This window comes from Artemia sp. Qi Xiang Cuo, chromosome 2, assembly GCF_049724085.1.
Source record: "Artemia sp. Qi Xiang Cuo chromosome 2, ASM4972408v1, whole genome shotgun sequence".
In the NCBI taxonomy this organism is placed as follows: domain Eukaryota; kingdom Metazoa; phylum Arthropoda; class Branchiopoda; order Anostraca; family Artemiidae; genus Artemia; species Artemia sp. Qi Xiang Cuo.
This window is the reverse complement of record NC_142795.1, coordinates 95,967,298-95,991,058: the sequence shown is the minus strand read 5'-3', so window position 1 is coordinate 95,991,058 and position 23,761 is coordinate 95,967,298.

Genomic DNA, 23,761 nt, shown 5'->3' with positions numbered 1-23,761 from the left:
CAAAATTCAACCGTACATGGACAAGTTCAGTGAATATTTCCTCCCTCAGTGCAATACAGTGTTTCAAAGATATCTTTTTCATAAACGTGATCAACTAGATGGTGAAACAGTGGATCAATTCATAACTGATCTGAATCTTTTGGCTCGTGAATGTGCATATTCCACAACAGCCATGAGAGATGAAATGGTAAGAAACCGACTTGTATGTGGCATCTCTTCAGCAAAAGTCAGAGAGAAACTCCTCCAAGCAGGTTCCAATCTAACCCTGTCACAAGCAATTACTATAGTGTGAACACATATAGAAACCCAGGTGCAGCTCTGGACAATGTCACAGCCTGATACTTGTGGCAGCCAAACTTATCAAGAAACATGCATAAAGCATGAAGTGGATTTTGTCAGGAGGGCAAAGAAATCAAACCATACCCCATCTGTAAGACAATGCTATTTCTGTGGAGGGGATTATTCACCTTCCCACAAATGCCCTGAAAAAGGAAAAATATGCAGTAACTGTGAAAAACCAAACCATTTTGCAAAGGTTTGCAAAAGCAGCAAAAAGGTGCTGAACGTAATAAATCAACGACATCAAACAAACGAGCATCAACCAGACAGCAATGATGAGCTCTTCATAGACACCATAAACATGGACAAAGGTGATTATCAACCATATGTGAAGCTCATAATCAACGAACACATCAGTATCACTTTCAAAATTGACACGGGTGCACAGGCCAACATCATACCTGAAACATTTTTTAATGCCCTCAAACCAAGGTCCAAAGTCAATAAGACGCTACAAACTCTTACTAATTTTGGAGGACAGAAGATCCCAACGCTTGGCGTTTGCAGCCTTAACTGCGCATATACCAACGGATGCACTGAGACACAGCCCTTCTTCATAGTGAAAGACGCCCCTGTCCCAATCCTAGGCTTTGAAACCAGCAAGAAACTAAAATTAGTTAAGCTGATACTTACTGTGACAAAACCAAACCCATTCATCGAGGAATTCAAAGACGTATTTCAAGGTATAGGACAGCTCGAAGGTGAGTGTCACATAACACTCAAAGAAGGAACCAAACCTAAGGCTGTACCAGCCATACGCATCCACATATCTCTCCAAAACAGGTTCAAGAAGGAACTATACAGGATGGAGGCACTTGGGGTCATCAAAAAGGTTACTTACCCCACAGATTGGGTAAATGCTGTAGTTGTGGTGGAAAAGCCTGACAAAAGCCTCCGGGTCTGCATTGACCCAAAGGACCTGAACAAGGCCATCAAAAGACCCCACCACCCAATGCCCACATTTGACGAAGCAATACTAAAACACTCCGGGGGTAAATTTTTCACCAAGCTGGATGCCCGTCATGGATATTGGTCTCTTGTCCTTGACAACGAATCATCTCATCTAACAACATTTAACACTCCATACGGCCGATACATGTTCAAACGCATGCCGTTTGGGTTGATTTCAGCGCAGGATGAATTTCAACGCCGTATGGAAGAGGCATTTGAAGGCATTAAAGGTTTTTTTGTCATAGTCGATGACATCATTATATCTGGGGAAACCATAGAGGAGCACGACGCAAATGTTTGCAGTGCACTAATCAGAGCACGCGAAAGGACTGTGAAATTCAACCTAAGAAAATGTGTGTTTAGGTGCAACAGCATACCATACTTTGGACACATAATATCAAAAGGTGGTATCCACCCAGACCCACGAGTCCATGCACTGAAAGAAATGAGAACCCCATCTACCAAGGATGAACTGCAGACCATACTGGGAATGATGACCTACCTAGCAAGGTACATTCCCAATCTAGCATCACTAAATCAGCCCCTACGTAACCTGGCAAAACAGCGACAGCTCAAGTGGGAGCCACAACACGATATATCATTGAACAACATCAAAGAATCCATTTGCAGCTCATTGACATTTTTTGATCCAAAAGCAGGGAATATCGAACTTCAAGTTGACGCTTCGAAGTTTGGCCTAGGAGCAACCCTTATTGAAAATGGGAAGCCAATCTCCTTTGCATCACGCTCGTTGAACACCACCGAGCAGAACTACTCGCAGATAGAAAAGGAACTATACGCTATTCTCTTCGGTTGAATACACTACCACCAGTACCTCTATGGCCAGAAGTTCATAATCATATCGGATCACAAGGCTCTCCAAGTGATCTTGAATCGCCCAATATCAAAGTCGTCACCGAGACTCCAGCGGATGCTACTGAGAATCCAACCATACGACTTCACCATAACATTCCACCCAGGCAAAGAGATTCCAGTTGCTGATGCCCTGTCATGCATGCATCTCCCTGAAGAGGATGGAGAGATGCAAAAAGAGATCGAATCATATGTGCATTCTGTTATGTCATTCCAACCAATCAGCAATGACAGACTTAAAAAGCTCAAACAAGAGACAGCAGCTGACACTCAATTGGTTGAGCTGTCTAAGACAATTAAAAGTGGTTGGCCAGCATCCAGAAGAAACCTCCCAACAATTCTCACCCCATTAACCACACCACTGATTCTATCACAAACAATGCCTACCCCTGTCCCTAGAACACCAGATGAAAACCATCTGAAACCCCTCACTCGTGTTCATAGCCCAACATTTAACAGGCCCATACCTGTACCAAGCACCAGTCACGTGACCCATACAGAACTCCATAATAACCCCTACATAGCCCGTACCGGTCGCGCTGTGAATCCAGTCCAGAGGCTTAACCTGTGAAATGGTAATCCGTGAATTAAAGGAATACCACCACCTTCCTGTTTTTCAAAAGTGAAGTGAACATTGTGAAAAAAGGGGAGCGAGCCTAGCGCCTCCTCGAAAAGAAATGTAGTAATGTATTACGGCAGTGGGTTTAGTATTTAAAAGTGGAATTTGTTTATTATATTTTATACCAGCTCGCTAGTTTGGAAAGGAGAAAGGATGTAATATTCTTACCTTTCTGTTCTAGGTGACCTGGGTTTCTATCTCAAATGAATAAACGTTGAGACTTTCTACAGTAGGGTTCTGGGGGGAGGAAAAACAAATGGAGTACGCTACTATTGTCCAACACGTCTATAAGATTTTGGACTGAATTAAAGCTAAAGAATCACATGAAACACTGTAAACGTCATGGATATCAATTTGTGGAAACGGTTACCGGTGATAATTCGATTTTACGGTTTAGAAATTTTCAGAATTCACTATTTCAAAGTGATAAGATCAGCTTAGATTGTGAGGCTAATCTCAGAGACGTGAATGACCCACAAAATTTAAATCGTATTAAAGAACATATACCAATAGCAGTGACTTACGTCCACGCTCAAATGGACTCTAGTAAAATCATGTGAGTGTTAGAAGTAGTTGAGAGATTGGAAGGAGAGGATTGTATGGGCACATCATTAACTAAACTAATCATCACACCAAATAAGGCAATCTCACGGTTGCGGCACACAAATTATTCTATGACTATATCACGAGAGGACAGGTTGGCGATTAAAAATAAGAAAATATTTTGGGTTTGTACGGGGAAATTTGAGGAGGGTAAAGGGAAAAGTGCCAAGGGGAAAGGGTGTAAGAGGAAAGTCCGCGTCCATGCTCATTTATGACAAGAAATATTGGCGGGGGGGGTAACTTTCATGGAGTGGCCTATCAATCGTGCAATATAAACGCAAGTTAACAGTACTTTATACCAGTTTTATAAACAACTCCAATTATTATTTGACATTTATTTTACCAGAATTGGCAAGTATGAAGAAAGGTGGAGTTGTACATGGCACATGGAAAGATGATTCTTTTTCATATAACATTACGCCTAAATCATCTGAGAAGTTGATGCTCTTAGAATTCAAATGGAAAACACTACATAAGGGATATTCTTGCTTGTATAAAATCCATTTTTTAGACTAATATAGCTTCTTCCCCAAATTCCTTAGCCAATTGATTCAAGTACAGAAAAGCGACAATTTTGACAGTTTCCCCCTTCTTAAACGACGCCTTCCAGATGATGAAATGTATAATTTATTAACGTGTAAGGGCATATATGCATATGACTACTACAACTGAAGCTCGAGGATAAGTGAAGAAAAACTTCTGAACATTGAAGCGTTTTATAATTTACTTACTGAAAGTCAGTGCACCATTGCTGACTATGAATTGGCAAACACAGGTTTGGGCCAAGGGCGGATGTAAAAATGGATAGGATTATTACGAAATGTACTTGGCAAATGATGTATTGACTCTTTCGGATATTGTCTGTAAGAACGCGGATAAAATCTATTTGGAATTTGGGTTGGATTTAGGTTATTATTTTCTAACTCCTTATCTGGTGATGGAATTAATTCTAAAAATCAGTAAAGAATAAATAGATTGCAGGACTCTAGATGAATTAACCTTTCTAGATGTATTTCTAGATGAATTTCTCTTAATTTCTCTAGATGAATTAACCTTACAAATTGACCCCAATAGAGCTTTCCCTTTCACCAGTTGAACGCGTTGAGGACAACCTAAGTAAATTCATTAATGTTGAGAATATTATCGAGGACAAAAAGCTAGTTTCACTTCAAGATGCACTTCGACGAGTGGACAATCATAAACCCTATCGTGATAGACCAGTCAATACAAGTGTAATTGATCCCAAAAGGGAAATATCTCTTCAAGATTCTGCTGCTGCTGCTGCTGCTGCTGCTGCTGCTGCTGCTGCTGCTGCTGCTGCTGCTGCTGCTGGAATAACAACAGCAACACAATCAAAGGAGGAGGAATTGGAATAAATAGTTTCAACTATTGGAAACTTACCACCACACTCATATCGTGAAAAAAGAAAAAGAGTCATAACATATCTCAAGTTGGAAAGTGATGGTCGTCAAGATCACCTTGTTCAAGTCAATAGCACTGGGAAATGAATTATAATTTAATGGAAAAGTTATAATCTACTTAATTTAATTTACGATATGGTTACAAATCGTAAGGACTTTTATCATTTGACAATAATCCATACAACTTTTTAAATATATTAAACTTCCCGAAGAGTCTTATTACAAATAATCAAGAAATAGGTCTAATCACCGACCCAGATCAGCTCTTATTTGTAGAAAGATCATGAGGGTAGGGTGTATTTTTCACGGGGACCGTATTATGAAAAGTGATCAAACTGGGCAGAACTCTGTCGAAAGTGTAATGTCCGATGCACTGTTTTTAGAAACGAATTCTCTTTACCCCTTGGTAATGTCTTACTACTGTTTGCCGTATGGTGATTACAAATGGCTTGACAATCTTTGTACTTCAAATTTCCCCGACATTCACACTGTTGTGGAAAACGGACCTCAAGGATGTTTTTTTAAAAATTAACGGTGAAATACCGATGGAGTTCCATTACTCGGTAAAAGATTTGGTTTTCCCATGCATAAATAGACCTATGACCAAGGACCCTTTCAGTCCATACAAAGTGTCTTTGGTCAAGGATAAGGGTATGCACTGGACCCCTTCAAAGCAAAAACTAATAATCTCATAAAAATATTTATGTATGTTGTTGTTGTAAATAAAATAAAATTCTATTGTCTCTCCAAAATTCTGTGATTTTTATGTGTATTAAATATTTGTTGTTGTAAAGTGCTAACTTGCTTATTTTTTATGTTAATTGAGAAAATAAAAGAAAATGTGATTTTAAATTGTTTTTAATGTTTTTATTCTTTGAACATCGTACTAGGACTGATAGGACTGCAATAGGATTGCTGACTAGAGGAAATTATTTATTCATTATACAACTGTAATTTACAGTTAGTTGTAGTCCAGCTGTTGAACATAATTTATGTATCAATTTAAAAAACCATTTAGATCGTTTCTTCGTGGTCCATCAATGTCGGGCAAAACGACACTTTTAACCAAGATAATTAAAAACTGTAATAAAATGTTTATGGGAAAGCCGAAAAAATTTACTATTGCTATAGTATTTGGCAAGAGTCAAATGACCAAATAAGGGCTATTGCTGCATCAGATACTATGCCGATACAATTCATACGGGGACTTGATGTGTTTAATATTATCGAGCAGAACTCTTGACTGACTCTTGATGATTTAGCTGAAGCCATTGAGCAATGTTCTCAAGAAATGCTTCAAATTTTCACTGTTTGCTCACATCATAAACAGATTTCCATAACCCTAGTTCTACACAATCTCTTTCATCAGAGTAAGTTTATGAGAACACTTGCTTTGAACTGTACCTACTATATTATTTACAGAGTTGTTCGTGATTCAAAATCTCTAATAACTCTCAATGAACAAATATATCCCAGTGCTCCAAAATTTCTACTTTCAGCGTACAGTCAGGCAACAAATAAATCCTATGGTTAAATTCTGTTGGATCTTAATCAGAATACACCCGAGGATGTGCGTGTAGTCACAGATGACAATGAAATTACAGTATATCTTCAGGTGAACAGTAAAAAAGGCTAATAGTTGCCATCTTGACACTGAAGAAACTACATGAAAATAAACATTTATTTTCCGTTTAAAGCACTTCAAAACCAATACTTAGGAAAGCCATACACAAACATGGCATTAACAAAGAATTTATTAATCTAATATCTGAACTGTGTTTAAATTTAACCGAGGGCAATGTACAGTTGCCGGAAGGAATTAGAGAACAGACAAAGCAATATCATTCCATTGTACGTGCCCTAGTTTGCAAAAACAAAGGAAAAGATTTTAAAAGAAAACGTCTTCTTCAGGTGGGTGGTAGCTTTTTTACACCTTTACTGCCAATAATTGAAGGACTCTAGATGAATTAACTTCTCTAGATGAATTTCTAGATGAATTTCTCTGAATTTATCTAGATGAATTAACCCTAAAAATTGACCCCAGTTGAACTCGCCCTTTCACCAGTTGAACACGTTGAGGACAATCTAAGTAAATTCATTAATAATCAAAATAATATCGAAGATAAAAGCTAGTTTTACTTCAAGATGCACTTCGACGAGTGGACAATCATACACCCTATCGTGAGAGATTAGTCTATACAAGTATCATTGATCCCAAAAAAGAAATATATTTTCAAGATTCTGCTGCTGCTGGAACAACAACAGCAACACAATCAAAGGAGGAGGAATTGGAATCAATAGTATCAACTATTGAAAACCTACTGCCACACTCATATCGTGAACAAATTAAAAGAGTTTTAATATATCTCATGTTGAAAAATGATGGTCTTCAAGATCAACCTGTTCAAGTCGATAGTACTGGGAAACGAATTATAATTCAATGGAAAAGTTATAATCTACTTGATTTAAATTATGATATGGTTACAAATCTTAAAGGCCTTTTATCATTTGACAATAATCTATACAACTTTTCAAATATATTAAACTTCCCGAAGAGTCTTATAACCAATAATCAAATTCTAAAGAAATTAAAGGATCATAGTGCCAGTTTTTTAACACTAACACAATTTACAATAATAAGAAGAAGATTTTAAATCAATCTTGTAAATCACTAGCATATCTAGCAGCAGCGGCAGTAGTAGAAAGGTTGATTTGATAACACCGGTGGTAGTGGCTAGAAAAAAGCCAAGACGTATTGATATCAACTAATCGCCACCACAACCCTCTAGTATGCAGAAGGATAGCGGACATTACACTACATGTTTGCGGTCAAAATGGTTGAAGTTTAAAAATCTCACAAAAAAAAAGAACATTTTCAATTTCGAAAAATTTTTATTCTGAATATAATTACAACAATAATATATCACTCATTTACTGATATAACTTATTCTCCTCAATATATTTCAGTATGGCATTTAAAGCAGATTGAAGTGTATGTATATGCACTAAATCGACATTCACTGCAAAACATAACTGTTCCTCCAATTTAAATTTACTCAATGATAACACGGATCTTGCTTACACCTTTTCCCATTCAAGGCTTAGTCGAGATCCTCTTGTAATTCACTGTTAGAGTTTTAAAGAGTGAAGAACTAAACAGGTTTTCCATTGAATCGGATATAGTCCTTGCTGAAATTTGTTGAACTTGTGTTAAAAACCAAGCACATGTTAGATACGTGAGTACTTTTGGGTGGAAAATTGGAACATTTTGTTGTTGAACATTTTTAACTGAAGTGTCCCTCCCCTCTCGTGAAATGGCGAAATACAAACCGTTCAATCTTGTCCAAGGTTCCTTTCAGGGATACCCCTTATGGCCATCAGTAGTTATTAAAACCACCAAAGACCAGAAAAATCAAGCTAGATATCCAGTCTTTTGCTACGGTACCCACTCTGAGCATAATATAGCTGAAGCTCGTATCCACAACCGCAATGACCACTGTAAAGAAGCTTGTACAAGAACAGATAAAGATGTAAATAAGGCTTTTGAATCGCAGCGCTTATTCCCTGATATTTTCAAGACTAAGAGTAAAACCTACTTGTCTCTACCCACTAAAACTAAAGCAAAATCCAGTCTAGCACCGTCAACTCCGACTTCTGCAGCAGCATCATTTTTAAAGGATATAATAAATGAAACTCAAGATTAACTAATGAACACTAAGTCTAACCTAATGAATGACATTTTTCGTGTCGTATCAGACACAATGAAAGATCACCGAGCTTTGGGAATTATAAGTAAAGATATTATGAACGAAGTTTATAATTATATTTCCATGGAATATAATGCTAAATTTGAAAAAATTGAAACAACCCTTCAAAGACTTTATAATGCTGTGAACTTGCTCAAAAATAAAATTTCTAAAATAGAAGAAAGAGTTGACCAGCTTGAGCAGGATACCTTACTTGACACCCTAATTGTCTACGGTGTGAAACCAAACCCCAATGTAAAATTGCTGGATAATCTTAATGAAATGATAACACAAATAATGGGCTTGCAAGATTTAAAAAAAAAGACCTCTTAAAGGCTAATCGATTCCGTGTGCCTGCTAATCAAACTGAGAATTTGAAAGTTGCCCCCATCCTGGTAAATTTTCAAACTTGGAATTGCTCTAAAAATGTTTGCAGCGAAAAGTAAGGCGAAGTAAGGCGTATTTGTGTCTGAAACCCTAACTAAAACGTATCGCAATCTACTAAACGCGGGTCGCAGCACCTTTGGCCCAAGAAGTGTTTGGTCTGATCATGGACAAGTTCTAGCGTAAGTTCCGGATGAAACTCTTATTTGTAAAATAAATTATTTGCATAAATACATTAGTATGTAACTTGTTAATATTCTTCTTGATTTGTAAATGCCTTCCTCAGGTCATTACTTTTCATTTCTTTTTTCTTTTTTACAATTTCTTTTTCATTTAGTTTCATTTTTTTACTTTATTTATTTATTTTTATCATTTTTCTTTTCATTTTTGTTTTTCTTTCCGTGCTCATGGTTGATTCCAATAATACCTGCTGTGCAATTACTTATTTATATGTTTGTAATCCTTTGACAGGTTTTTCTTTTGCAATAGATTTAAGTAAAGATGTGTTTTTGGTTCATCTGGTTACTTAAATGGACTCCAAGTAAAACATGCTTTTGTGAATATGTTAAGCCATGAGAGTCGCCTTTGTGAGCTTGAAAATAATCCTTTTGATGTAATTAGTATCGTAAATAACTCTGTGGATGAGGCTAATCAAAATCCGATTAATAAAAACCCTATTTGTAATAGTAAATATGTTTCGAATGAGGTTACCAAAGGAAATTGTTCTCTGACAGCACTTCAGTTTAACATTCAGGGTTTCTCCTCGTCAATAGATAATTTAAGACAAATTGTTTCGGATGAACAGTCTGATTTTGTGGGTTTATCTGAGACATTTTTGGATTATGGCAATGGAATGCTACTGGATATCCATGGTTACAAAATGGAACGTATAAGCCACCGCAAGATGGCTAAAGGAGGTATTGCCACGTATATATCTTGTAATTTGTATTATTGCTTGCGTGATGAGGTATTTTTTGAAGGAATTTTGAAGGTATTTTTTAGTCACAATTTATAGAAATTTAAATCGAATGGTATTGATTTAATCATAGGCAATATTTATCGTTCTCCTAGTGGTGTGGTTCCGTTGTTTCTTCGGAGTCTCGAGGAAATACTTGACATAATACTTAAATGTCCGTGTCAGTTAATTATAATGGGTGACTTTAATATAAATTTGATGGATTCAATCTCTTCGGCTTCAGTTGATTTTCTTTCAACCATGCTTGCTGCAGGAACTCTACCAACTACATCCATCCCCACAGGAGTACCTAATGTTACAGCTTAGTTAGCTGTAATATTACAGCTTCTAGTTAGTGATATCTCCGATCATTTTCCAATATACTCTCGGTTCAGCTTCAAACAGGGGAAGTATAACAGGGCTCAAGTGTTTGATTCCTATTCTATTAGGTTTGGTGAGAAAGAGTTATCTCTTCTTTGGTCTAAATTAGCGGAAAATTCGTTGAGCTTGTTTGATAATGATAAGAATTTTTCTTGTTTATTTTGGCCCTTTTATGGAACCATAAAAGAGGCTAATCTTAGTATTTATAAGGTACCACCTTCTAATCATAGGTCTAAGAGGATTGTTCCTCTAAACCCATGGATGAAATCCGGACTTCTCAAAAGCTGGAGAAGGAAAAATAATCTCTGGAGAGCTTGTAAATGCGCTACACTTTCAGCGAATGCTATTCGTCTTTGTCAATTCAAGATCTACCGAATATATATAATTCCTTGTGTAGGAGACCCAAATCTCTCTATTATTTAATTAATTTTGCTGCGTGTGGCAAAGATGCCTCTAACAAAATTTTTATTCTTTCATTTGAATGTGGAGTTTTTCCGGGTGCTCTCAAGCGTCCTCGGATTATTGTTTTGTATAAGGATTGACTAAGAAGTGATCCGGCAAATTATTGCCCAATTTCAATCTTATCAGTATTTAGTAAAATCTTTGAAAACGCTATGCTTTCTTGTCTCCTTACTTTCCTAAAATATAGAAAAATTCTCCATGATTTTCAATTTGGTTTACGAATGAAGCACTCCACTGAACATGCCTGTATGACCCTTTTGAATTTTATTCATTCTGTGTTAGATTCGGGATTGATTCCGGCTGTTATATTCCTGGATATTCGTAAGGCTTTTGATTCCTTTAGCCAAGAAATTCTTCTATCGAAGGTGTCTCATTTTGGCATAAGGGGAAATGTAATTTCTTGGTATCAGTCTTATTTGAAGGATAGGTTAATTTCTGTTGATCCACTTTTTCGGTCACCCTCACAAGTGAATTTTGGCGTCCCCCAGGGATCAGTTTTAGGGCCTTTGCTATTTTTGATTTATGTAAAAGATCTTTATTATGTTGTTAAACATCAGAAACTTATTAATTGCTTAGATTTTGTCATCCTAAGTCTTCCCTTGCTCATAATAGCAACTACATTTCACCTTCTTCTGATGTCCTTGTTTGTTTTGCTGATGACAGCACACTTTTCACTTAGCGAAACTGCGAATCAGAGCTTCGATTAAATTTGGTATTTTTTTTTAAAGGGTAATTTAGTGGCTTGATGCTAACTATCTTACCCTAAATTTTGCTAAGTCCATTTTTTTTTTATTTTTTCGCGTGCTTTTCAGGTTTATCCCCAATTATCACAAATTCACCAGCCAAATGGGATAATTCATAGATCTAAAGACCGATATGTTCGTTTTTTGAGCATTCTTTTTGATGAAAACTTATCTTTCAAACGTCATATTGATTTTATTAAAATGAAGATATGCAGGAGTCTCGGTATTTTAAGGAAACTTAAACTTACTTTTCCTGGATCAATTTTGAATGTCCTTTTTCATTTCTTGACCCAATCTTACATCTCTTACCTTCCAATAGTGTGGATGTCAACTTTTCCTTCACTGTTAAAACCACTTTCTAAGGTTTACAATAAAGCTCAAAACCTTATTCAGGAAACTCATCCTTCATTAGTTATCCTATTATATGATCTTGAGTAACCCAACATTCTTTCATGTGCATTTTTTACTTTTTCTCAGCTTCTTGGTGACCTCCCCCTGCCCCTAATGTTTCGCTATCTTTTACCTCTGATCGGAATAATTATAATCTCCGCAATATGACAAATAATTAGTAGTAGGAGGGAGAATCGCCCCCCCCCTCTCCCAAGCCCATCAATTCCCCAAACATTCCTATCAACATTTTGATATGATCATTTTGTTAAACGTAGTCGTAAGGTCTAAAAGTTATGTCTTTGAGGATGAAAACCCCCATCATAGCCCTCAGGACAAGGGTCGTAAGTTATACCCTTGGGGCATACAAGGTTTTTATAGAAAGTTTTCTCGTAGAAGCTTCAAAAAGGACTCATTCGATTGGAAATTGAGAGGACTAGTGCCTATTTTATTAGTCAAAAGGGAACAGAGGGCAAATGCCCCCCCCCCCCCTGGCCTATCCTTTCCCCAAACACTTCCAATTAAAATCGTGATATAGACATTTTGTTCAGCCTATCAGAAAGGTTTGTAAATTATGTCTTTGAGTATAATAAATCCCCCCAGCCCTCAGGAAAAGGGTTGTAAGTTATGCTCTGGGAACTTATAGGGCTTTTATAGAAAGTGGATTCATATAAAATTCGGAGGGGGCTCATTGGATTGGTAATCAGACGCTCTAGTGCTATTTTTAAGAGTCAAAGTGATCAGAGGGCAGCTACCCCTTCCCCATACACACACGTCGTATTGTCCCGAAATGCGTCTAATAGAAATTTTTACATAGCCGTTCTATTCAAAATAGTCTAAATATCATATAAAAAGGCTTTTGAGGTTGAATCAAACCCCAGAGATTAGAGTCAAGGGTTGTAAGTCATGCCCAGGGGGTATTTAAGGTTTTTATAAAAGGGATGGTTGTTTAACTTCAGAAGAGGCTCAGTCTTTCTCCCTGATGATGAAAAAGACTAGGTCAATATAAAGCGAACAGAAATTAATCAAAAAAACTTTTTGCACAAAAAAAGTTTTTCAAAAAAAAGTAAAGAGTCAAACTCAAAACATACAGAAATTAATCTGAGAAGGGTTCTAAACCCTATGCTTTCTAAAAGCCAGAATATAATCTGTACTTTACTTAAAAAAAATTTCAATGTTTTCACTTTTATAACTTTAAGAAATCCAAAATTAATTAAGATTTTAACGAAGAAAAACCAGCATATGTATATTAAACTGACAATGCAAAGTTTTTTCAGTAAATTCATTTGAATTTTTTTCAGTAATATATAAATTATACTCTGGATTTTAGAAAGCATAGGGTTTAGAACCCTACTCAGATTAATATCTGCTCGTTTTGAGTTTGACTTATTTTAATTTCTGTTTGTTTTGGGTTTCATTTATTTAGTGATACTGATTCGTGGTAGTTGTATGCTTGGTAGGTTATTTGATTCAATTTTTGCTCATTTTTGGTTTAATGGAGTTCTTTACTTTTTTTTTAAAAACATATTTTTTGCAAAAAGTTTTTTTGATTAATTAAATAAAAAAACATGTTTCTTCACCTGAAATTAAGGAACAGCATTAAGACTTCAAACAAACAGAAACTATTGCATATATGATGGGTTTACTCCTCCTCAACACCTTGCTCTTTACGCTAAAGTTTTTTATTACTTTTAATAAAAGCTTTTCATTGTTCTAATTCAATTCAATTTCAATTCAATTTATTCGAATAAAAACATAACACAAACATCAATAACAATAAAGATCCTAAAAGAGAACTTGTTAAAGACCAAAAAAAGCAAAAAATTAAAGTAGCACTGAAAAAAAAGATAGAAGAATAAAACATGGATAAGAAACTATTACATATATGAGGGGTTTACTCCTCCTCGACACCTTGCTCTTTACGCTAAAGTTTTTTATTACTTTTAATAAAAGCTTTTCATTGCTCCTAACGCTAAAGTTTTTTATTACTTTTAATAAAAGCTTTTAATTGTTCTAATTAAAAGAACATAGTGTTTCAGGAGTCGTTCTCAAAGAATTGGGACAAAATTCGAAATTTAGGGTAAAGAGAAAGGTGTTGAGCAGGAGGAAATATCGCTCACAGACGTATTAATTTCTGTTCGTTTTAAGTTTTACCGTTGCTCCTTCCTTTCAGTTCAAAAAACTTGTTTTAATTAATTTAATTCCTGATCATTATTAAGTAATGCCAGGAAATCTGGCTATATCGGCACAGAAAAATCCCTCCTCCCCACGGATATATATTCTAGATAATTCAATCCTGGTGAAAATTTACCCTGGATGCTTATTCTTAACATCTCCAAGCGTAAAATTGAATCGGCAAAGAGAAAGCAAGACAGAAGAAGAGTTTCACATAGGAATTCTGGCAAATGCCTCCAGTGTAAAATTTACTCTGAAAAATTTGCCCCCTAAAAACTTCTCTCCCGTGGAAAATCTCACCAATAGAAAATTCGCCCCCTTTTCGCGAAAAATGTATGCATACTTCATAATAACAAATACTATACGTAAAAAATTGGCAAATTTTGTAACTTTAAGATCTTTCCTCAGGATTTATGAGAGTCATAATATCTCCTAAGGCAGAGTTATTCGGCCTTTCAACTAAGCTAAACAAAATGGCTATCTCAAAATTTTGATCAGACAATTTTGAGAAGAAAAGAGGGCATGGGAGGGCGCCTCGTTGCCCTCCAATTTTTTGGTCACTTAAAAAGGGCACCAGAACTGTTAATTTCGGTTCTAATGAGCAATATTATGATATTCTAGGACCACTGGGTCGATACGATCACTCTGAAAAAAAAAAAAAAAAAAAAAAAACGCATCCGTCAGTGATGTATCTTCTGGCAAAAAACACAAAGTTTCACATTTTTGCAGATATAGGATTGAAACCTCTAAAGTAGGGTTTTTTTATACGCCTAATTTGATGATGTGATTTTCATTAAGATTATATTACTTTTAGGGGGTGTTTCCTCCTTTTTTTGAAAATCAGGCAAAGTTTCTCAGGCTCGTAACCTTTGATGGGTAAGACTAAACTTAATGAAACCTATATATTTGAAATCACCATAAAACTCCAATTCTTTTGATATATCTATTGGCATCAAATTTCGTTTGTTAAAGTCATTGTTACTATTGAGCCGGGTCGCTCCTTACTTATAGTTGACTACCACGAACTGTTTGGTCAAAAGGTGCGTCAGTAAAAAATAGTTTTAATCGTAAAACTGTTATCGAAATTCTCGCTCTCAGTTGCTGATAACTATCTGTGCCAGTTTGATGGACCTATAAAAGTCCTCCTTCTATTTACTAGTTCATATCTATGTGAGGCCAGATTTCCAGATTTAGTTTCATTTGAGACAGCCATTTTGTTCAGCGTTACAGAACGGTGCCGTAACTATGTCTCTAGGAAAATTGGAATGTTGTTATGTGAACAACAGAGTCATCTCGACTATTTCAGAAGAGCTTGGCACAACCCATGCCGACATATCATCGTAGGCTGCGGCAGAAATGTTGAAGTCGAGAGAGTTTCTAAGTTAAGCTTAAGCAGTTTCCCTTTCGACATCATGTAAAAGAAAAAAAATGAAACTAATACGCAGGGCAGGTTGTATTCAGGGACCAAGAGCTCTGAACCATGACACCTATATCTGTTATTGTTGATACAGTCTATGTTTGTAAGTGAAAATATTCTTCTTCAAGTAAGAAATTTAAGGACTCAGTTGTGTTATTGTTGCTTCATATAGTATATATATTTTTTTATTTCCACCTTCTTGAAAACAATATGTATTTTTGACAGCGTACTTTAGTTTTTTTTTTGAAAATTGACGACAAATGAAAATAATTCACTATAACATTAAAGATGACTTGAAAGAAATATAAATAACTTGAATATTTGATATATAATCGTATATATCAACCGTCCAAGATTATTTTCCACTTTAATATTTTTATTTTTCAATATTATAAATACAAAAATATGTGTAATATATTTTATTTTAAGTAAAGTGGAAATGACACAATAGGCTTTGAACTATTATGGCTAGGGTGGAGGGGGAGAGACCAGTAGCCAAACTGCTGTTTTAATGGTTTTAATTTGTTTTAATTTCAACTTTAATGTTCAAATGAATTTTTACTCGTTATATGATTAGTTTATTTACCTATATGTGTTATCTGTATCTTTGATATGACAATTTATTTGAGTTTGTGTTAGTATTGGGTATACTTTATGAATGAATAGTGATTTCTTGTCGTTTTTTGTTTGAATTATTACACGGATTTAATTTTTCAGCTCTTAAGTTTGATTAGCTCTTTAGTTTTCTTTGAAAAATTTCTTTTTCGGATAGTTTTCTTTGAATCAACGAACTGTAAGCAAGGACTGATTTGGTTCAATAGTAACCGAGTTTCTAAGTTATGCTTAAGCAGTTTCCCTTTCGACATCATGTAAAAGAAAAAAATGAAACTAATACGCAGGGCAGGTGGTATTCAGAGACCAAGAGCTCTGAACCATGACACCTATATCTGTCATTGTTGATACAGTCTATGTTTGTAAGTGAAAATATTCTTCTTCAAGTAAGAAATTTAAGGACTCAGTTGTGTTATTGTTGCTTCATATAGTATATATTTTTTTTTATTTCCACCTTCTTGAAAACAATATGTATTTTTAACAGCGAACTTTAGTTTTTTGAAAATTGACGACAAATAAAAATAATTCACTATAACATTAAAGATGACTTGAAAGAAATATAAATAACTTGAATATTTGATATATAATCGTATAAACTCCTGGAAATCTCAACCGTCCAAGATTATTTTCCACTTTAATATTTTTATTTTTCAATATTATAGATAAAAAAATATGGGTAATATATTTTATTTTAAGTAAAGTGGAAATGACACAATAGGCTTTGAACTATAATGGCTAGGGAGGAGGGGGAGAGACCAGTAGCCAAACTGCGGTTTTAGTGGTTTTAATTTGTTTTAATTTTGACTTTAATATTCAAATGAATTTTTGCTCGTTATATGATTAGTTTATTTACCTATATGTGTTATCTGTATCTTTGATATGACAATTTATTTGAGTTTGTGTTCGTATTGGGTATCATTTATGAATGAATAGTAATTTCTTGTCGTTTTTTTTTTGAATTATTGCACGGATTTAATTTTTCAGCTCTTAAGTTTGATTATCTCTTTAGTTTTCTTTGAAAAAATTTTCTTTTTCGGATAGTTTTCTTTGAATCAACGAACTGTAAGCAAGGACTGATTCGGTTCAATAGTAACCGAAACTAAAAAAAGGAACATATTTTCGGTATAAGTTAATCCATCCAATAGCTGGCTTTTTATGTTGGGTCTAATTATATAAAATTCATCAAGTTAATTGTTACCACCAACAGCTACAAACCTGAGAAAATTTGCCGGTTTTTACGAAAGGAGGAAACTTCTCAAAAAGTCAAGAAATCCTTATGAAAATGACACCATACGACTTGCCACATCAGAGAATCCTGCTTGACATGTTTTAGTTCCTATCTTAGAACATTGAAATTTTGCGTTGTTTTGCGAGAAGAAAGACACGGATGTTTGTTTTCCAGGAGTGATCGTTGAGCTAATGGTCCTACAAATTCAGAAGAAGGAACATTCGATTGGAAATCCCATCTAAAAAATTGGAATTTTGCATTTTGTTTTGTGAGAAGAAAGATACGGAGGTTTTTTTCTGTTTTTTTTTCCTGGGGTGATCGTGTTCAGCACGATCACGGTTTGACACGTGTTCAACACGACCCCCCCCCCACAAAAAAAAATCCTTGGTATGGCTTTGTCGTGCTGAGCCAATGGTCCTAAAAAATTAGAAGAAGGACCAATAAGGTGATAGCGAATGCCACCCGTGGGCCTGCCCACTGAAAGATAAGTTTCTTTTCATCATCTTTATCTGTTGCTAATCAAATTTTGCTGCTTCCTGATACTTTCTGCTGCTTCCTGATACTTCTTACTGCCATCATGGATCCTGCGAATGTAAATCAGTGATTTATTCCTTGCCAAGTTTGCTGGTTATCCCCTCTGGCCGGTTCGAATCGTAGAGGAAATGAAGATGAATCCCGGTGACTGCAAATTTGTTGTTTTCTGCTACGGTAAAAAACACGATCTTCAGCTTATACCAGTCGCTAGTTTACTTAGTTTTGATGAGAATATGAAGGAAGCGTCAACGAAGAAAACTAAGGGCGTAAATCATGCGTTTGATGAACTAAACAATCATCCCGATGTTTACCGGCAGTTTTTAAAGAAAGGGCAAGGTTCGGCAGCAGATAGTCAGTTATCGGATCCCACTGCTGATCTCCTTAGCCTTGTGGTTGCTACAGAGAGTGAACTTGCTTAGTAGCAAAGTCAGAGATTGCTTAGTTTCAGATTATGCTTAATAGCCGCAAGTTCACTCTCTGTAGCAGCCACAAGGCTAAGGAGATGATAAAGATGATGAAAAGAAACTTATCTTTCAGTGGGCAGGCCCACGGATGGCATTGGCTATCACCTTATTGGTCGGTGGCCTGATGGACCGTGGAGACCTGCTGACAATTAACCACCATACTCTGACACCCAGAACACCGTCCACAAGTCGTATCCAATTATCTTAATTTGAAACGCCAAATAATTCAATCTATTACAGCAGACACTAGATGCACTTGGCCAGTCTATTTTCACACAGAGACGATGACGTCACAACCGTTTAATCCGCTTGGCATAATTTTGCGACTACACAGAATGAATGCTGGCGAGGTACAGCTAACACAATCTGTAAGAAGTGCCGGTACCCAAGTCACTCTCTAATCTTTTGAAAAGAGCACTAGAACTTTTAATTTCCTTTCGAATGTCCCTTCTTCTAATTTTTTAGGACCATTGGCTCAACACGACAAGGCCATACCAAGGATTTTTTTTGGGGTTGTGTTGAACACGTGTCAAACCGTGATCGTGCTGAACACGATCACCCCAGGAAAAAAAAACAGAAAAAAACCTCCGTATCTTTCTTCTCACAAAACAAAATGCAAAATTCCAATTTTTTAGATGGGATTTCCAATCGAATGTTCCTTCTTCTGAATTTGTAGGACCATTAGCTCAACGATCACTCCTGGAAAACAAACATCCGTGTCTTTCTTCTCGCAAAACAACGCAAAATTTCAATGTTCTAAGATAGGAACTAAAACATGTCAAGCAGGATTCTCTGATGTGGCAAGTCGTATGGTGTCATTTTCATAAGGATTTCTTGACTTTTTGAGAAGTTTCCTCCTTTCGTAAAAACCGGCAAATTTTCTCAGGTTTGTAGCTGTTGGTGGTAACAATTAACTTGATGAATTTTATATAATTAGACCCAACATAAAAAGCCAGCTATTGGATGGATTAACTTATACCGAAAATATGTTCCTTTTTTTAGTTTCGGTTACTATTGAACCGAATCAGTCCTTGCTTACAGTTCGTTGATTCAAAGAAAACTATCCGAAAAAGAAAATTTTTTCAAAGAAAACTAAAGAGCTAATCAAACTTAAGAGCTGAAAAATTAAATCCGTGCAATAATTCAAACAAAAAACGACAAGAAATTACTATTCATTCATAAATGATACCCAATACGAACACAAACTCAAATAAATTGTCATATCAAAGATACAGATAACACATATAGGTAAATAAACTAATCATATAACGAGCAAAAATTCATTTGAATATTAAAGTCAAAATTAAAACAAATTAAAACCACTAAAACCGCAGTTTGGCTACTGGTCTCTCCCCCTCCTCCCTAGCCATTATAGTTCAAAGCCTATTGTGTCATTTCCACTTTACTTAAAATAAAATTTATTACCCATATTTTTGTATCTATAATATTGAAAAATAAAAATATTAAAGTGGAAAATAATCTTGGACGGTTGAGATTTCCAGGAGTTTATACGATTATATATCAAATATTCAAGTTATTTATATTTCTTTCAAGTCATCTTTAATGTCTTAGTGAATTATTTTTATTTGTCGTCAATTTTCAAAAAACTAAAGTTCGCTGTTAAAAATACATATTGTTTTCAAGAAGGTGGAAATAAAAAAAAATATATACTATATGAAGCAACAATAACACAACTGAGTCCTTAAATTTCTTACTTGAAGAAGAATATTTTCACTTACAAACATAGACTGTATCAACAATGACAGATATAGGTGTCATGGTTCAGAGCTCTTGGTCTCTGAATACCACCTGCCCTGCGTATTAGTTTCATTTTTTTCTTTTACATGATGTCGAAAGGGAAACTGCTTAAGCATAACTTAGAAACTCGGTTACTATTGAACCAAATCAGTCCTTGCTTACAGTTCGTTGATTCAAAGAAAACTATCCGAAAAAGAAATTTTTCAAAGAAAACTAAAGAGCTAATCAAACTTAAGAGCTGAAAAATTAAATCCGTGTAATAATTCAAACAAAAAACGACAAGAAATCACTATTCATTCATAAAGTATACCCAATACTAACACAAACTCAAATAAATTGTCATATCAAAGATACAGAAAACACATATAGGTAAATAAACTAATCATATAACGAGTAAAAATTCATTTGAACATTAAAGTTGAAATTAAAACAAATTAAAACCATTAAAACAGCAGTTTGGCTACTGGTCTCTCCCCCTCCACCCTAGCCATAATAGTTCAAAGCCTATTGTGTCATTTCCACTTTACTTAAAATAAAATATATTACACATATTTTTGTATTTATAATATTGAAAAATAAAAATATTAAAGTGGAAAATAATCTTGGACGGTTGAGATTTCCAGGAGTTTATACGATTATATATCAAATATTCAAGTTATTTATATTTCTTTCAAGTCATCTTTAATGTTATAGTGAATTATTTTCATTTGTCGTCAATTTTCAAAAAAAAAACTAAAGTACGCTGTCAAAAATACATATTGTTTTCAAGAAGGTGGAAATAAAAAAATATATATACTATATGAAGCAACAATAACACAACTGAGTCCTTAAATTTCTTACTTGAAGAAGAATATTTTCACTTACAAACATAGACTGTATCAACAATAACAGATATAGGTGTCATGGTTCAGAGCTCTTGGTCCCTGAATACAACCTGCCCTGCGTATTAGTTTCATTTTTTTTCTTTTACATGATGTCGAAAGGGAAACTGCTTAAGCTTAACTTAGAAACTCTCTCGACTTCAACATTTCTGCCGCAGCCTACGATGATATGTCGGCATGGGTTGTGCCAAGCTCTTCTGAAATAGTCGAGATGACTCTGTTGTTCACATAACAACATTCCAATTTTCCTAGAGACATAGTTACGGCACCGTTCTGTAACGCTGAACAAAATGGCTGTCTCAAATGAAACTAAATCTGGAAATCTGGCCTCACATAGATATGAACTAGTAAATAGAAGGAGGACTTTTATAGGTCCATCAAACTGGCACAGATAGTTATCAGCGACTGAGAGCGAGAATTTCGATAACAGTTTTACGATTGAAACTATTTTTTACTGATGCATCTTTTGACCAAACAGTTCGTGGTAGTCAACTATAAGTAAGGAATGACCCGGCTCAATAGTAACAATGATTCTAACAAACAAAATTTGACGCCAATAGATATATCAAAAGAATTGGATTCTTATGGTAATTTCAAATATATAAGTTTCATTAAGTTTAGTCTTACCCATCAAAGGTTACGAGCCTGAGAAGCTTTGCCTGATTTTCAAACAAAGGAGGAAACACCCCTTAAAAGTTATATAATCTTAACGAACTTTATTTGAAAAAAACTACGTTTTCTAAAGAATTAAAGAGGCTGAGTCACAAGTTAGAACCTTAAAACGTAGAGGGATTAGGAGGTACAGTTGGGGGGCTGCCTCCCCCCAAACCTCCCGCTTTTGCAGCCTCTTTTGTTAAGGTTTTTATTTTGGGGGTTTTCCGCTCCCCTTAACCCCCGCTTTTTCCCTTGCAAAGAAATGCTTTGCAACACGAACGAAGTCTGCTGGAATTTTTTACCGTAAGAACATCCTATTGCATCTCTTTGATTAGAAACAGTACTGAGCCTGTTTGCTGGATTTACAGGAGATTTTTCCCTAACCGATAACAAGCTTTAATGTGATGAACTCGGTACGACGAACTGATTTCAGGCTACAGGACTTAAAAAACCTTAAGAAAAGAGGCTGCAAAAGCAGGGGGTTTGGGGGGTGGCAGCCCCCCAACTGTACCTCCTAATCCCTGTACGTTTTAAGGTTCGAACTTGTGACTCAGCCTCTTTAACTCTTTAGAAAACTTAGTTTTTTTCAAATGTACGGTTTTGTACAGTTTATTACTTATTATTTCTTGACTAACTGTTAGCTGATCATGTCAGAAGTTAAAGTTGGGGGGCGGCCGCCCCCCAAACCCCCCGCTTTTGAAGATTCTTTTGTTAAGGCTTTTAGTTCCTGAATACTCAAATCAAATGCACAGTAAGATTTTCTTTTTTCAACTTTTCTTCGAGCATGCAGGTATACGGCATGTTATCAAAGCAGTGGAGACTTACCTGTAAGCGGAAGGCCGACTTTGGTATTCTTCTGGAGACGCCTGTTGAGCCGAAGGATTTAATAGATTGGATTTAATCGACGCAAGCAAATAGAAAGTAAGATTTTTGTTTTTCGACAAAGAAAACTTCTGGGAAAGAGCTGGAATTTTTGGAAGCTTGCAGTCGGTCTTTCAGGTTAAGATGACTATTTTGATCTAATTTAATAATGATATACTATGCTTTTAGGAATTTCAAAAATTAACATGGGCTCTTATAGGAAAACGAGGTTTTTCGTAAATGTAAATTCGGGGGATAATTTTTTCGGTCTGAAAATATCAAGAGGCCCTAACAAGTCGAATTCCGCTTCGAATGATTCCTCATTCACCCAGATCCGTTGCCAACTGTGGCTTGTAGGCGTGGCTAACAAAAAAAATAATTTGATGAACATTAAGTGGGTATATTTGGTTTTTGGAAAACAGGGAAGAAGTGATCGGATTGAGCTGAAATTTTGAGGATAAGCTCCCAGACCCTAGGAAAGCTTATCCTCTAAGTTTCAGCCCGATCGGACAACTTTAAAGGGGAGCTGTGGTGGGAGGGTCGAAACTTCCGGCCCACTTTCCCCCATGAAGATAAAGTCGGAAGGGGGTGAAATTTTGCATGTTTCTTAGTTTGAGCTTAGGCTACAAAATGCGATCACCACCGTCTCTCTGCGGCCACTAGGACCGGAAATCGCTTAACATTGTGGTGGGTAACCTCTTTAAAGAGGCACAAGCGTGCCCCCTTTATCATCAAATTAGGCGTATAAGAAAACCCTACTTTAGAGGTTTCTAATCTTATATATGCAAAAATGTGAAACTTTGTGTTTTTTGCCAGAAGATAAATCACTGACGTATACGTTTTTTTTGTTTTTTTTTTCAGAGTGAAAGTATCGAAACAGTGGTCCTAGAATATCATAATTTTGCTCATTAGAATAGAAATTAACAGTTCTAGTGCCCTTTTTAAGTGACCAAAAAATTTGAGGGCAATGACGATACTGGCACAATGTATTATTTATAATTTTTTCCTTTAGACCAGGCCACTTCGTATCGAAGAAATTGTCGTAGAAACTTCTTAAAGGGCTCATTCAATTGGAAATCGGAGTGGCTTGTGCCCTTTTTAATAGTCGAAAATGATTGGATGGCAACTAATACCCCTTCCACGCCCACCATTTCCCAAAAAATTTCCAATCAAAATTTTGTGATAGCCCTTTTGTTCAGCGTAGTTGATTTCCAGCTAGAAATTATGTTTTTGAGGGGGACACTCCCCCAGCAACCTCAGGCCAAGGGTTTTAAGCTATGCCCTGGGGGCATATAAGGTTTTTATAGAAAGTG